Genomic DNA, 1,529 nt, shown 5'->3' on the forward strand with positions numbered 1-1,529 from the left:
TTTCCAATGTAACTAATTTCCAAGTGTTATTCCCAAGGAGAGATCTGACCATTAATAACAATGAAAGTAAAACTGGGCATCAAATAAAAAACAGAGAGAGCTTTAAAATTGATTGCCAAATTCTAGAAATCATGCCTAGGCAAGGGTCAAAACCTCAATGTCTTTAGTCACTTGCTTTTATGGCAGTAACAGAGAGTGACAGCAGATTAGGTGAATGTAAACAGAAAATTGTAACAGCAAAGTTAATGTTGCCATGCTGAGAGATTGACTGAGTTTGGAGAATCTGTCTGTGGAGGTGGGGCTTCGGATTACACTGAAATCACCTTATTCTATGTCAGCTACTTAGGCAAAGAGCTCCCAAAGATTACCAGGATACAACAAAATAAGTGCCTGACTGGATGGACACCATGATGGGAGTCCAGGAGCAGAATCACATAGCTGAGGGTAATGGTGTATGCAGGCATCATAGCCATATTGTCTGGAAAAGGATTCCTGTCTCTTGATGGACCCTGCCCTCTCACCTGGAGCATCTCCACATCTGGCTTGTGGCACATGTCCATCTGTTCTCTAAACATCTCTTTGAGGCTTTCTGTCTGTTGGGTCATTCTGACTTTGCTTTCCTGCAGTTGTTGGAAGATCTCCTCTCCTTCTCTCTCCATTGTATCCACATAGAGGCGCTCCTCCTCACAGAGAAACAGATGCAACTTCTGATATTCAGCTTTGATCATCACCTCCCTAAGGGCCACATACTCCTGCTCAGATTGAGGATCAAAGGGCTTACACATTCTCACTCTAAAAAGGAACATGAAAATTAAAAATCTTAATAAAACTCACTTTGTGCTAGCTTTGGCAGCACATATTCTAAAATAGGAACGATACAGAAAAGATGAGAATGGTCCGTGTGCAAGGTTGACATGCCAATTTGTGAAGCATTCCAAGTTTTTAAATAAATAAATAAATAAATACATAAACAAACAAATAAATAAATACATAAACAAACCAATAAATAAATAAAAAGTCTCACCTTTTAATAACTATTGAAAAACAAATAATAAAAGCCATCAAAGCCCACATATACTAGAAAGAGTTGAAGTAGCTTCCCTCTTATGCAGTTTATAGAAATGTAAATTAACCCAAGGTTCATTGATCAGCAATGGCACTTCAGGCACTGTTTGCTGAGGAGACCATGGAAAAGAAAGGGAATAGGGCATATCCTATTAAGATACATGGCCTTAATCAGTTTGGCCTAGTGGACAGAGTGTTGGCCTGGGGACTAAAGGATCCCAGGTTTGATTCAGGTCAAGGGCATGTAGCTTGGTTGCAGGTACATTCCCAGTAGTTGGTGTGCAGGAGGCAGCTGATCAATGTTTCCAACTCTATCCCTCTCCCTTCCTCTGTGTGAAAAATCAATAAAATATATATTTTTAAAAAGATACATATACACATGTATATGAGGACATTTAATAAGTTAATTTGGGGAAATGCCTCAAACATTTCTCAATAGGTTGCAAGTCATTTACATAAGGTAT

General features: G+C 39.0%; 1 non-coding gene across 1 annotated transcript; it reads left to right on the plus strand.

Annotated features, from left to right (window-relative positions):
- The first annotated feature begins 837 nt into the window (after nt 1–837).
- Nucleotides 838–944, plus strand: LOC111826857. The gene has a single exon (XR_002830285.1). It is a non-coding gene; the product is annotated as a U6 spliceosomal RNA (small nuclear RNA).
- Nucleotides 945–1,529: the final 585 nt, after the last annotated feature.

Source organism: Myotis lucifugus, unplaced genomic scaffold, assembly GCF_000147115.1.
Source record: "Myotis lucifugus unplaced genomic scaffold, Myoluc2.0 scaffold_106, whole genome shotgun sequence".
Taxonomy (NCBI): Eukaryota; Metazoa; Chordata; class Mammalia; order Chiroptera; family Vespertilionidae; genus Myotis; species Myotis lucifugus.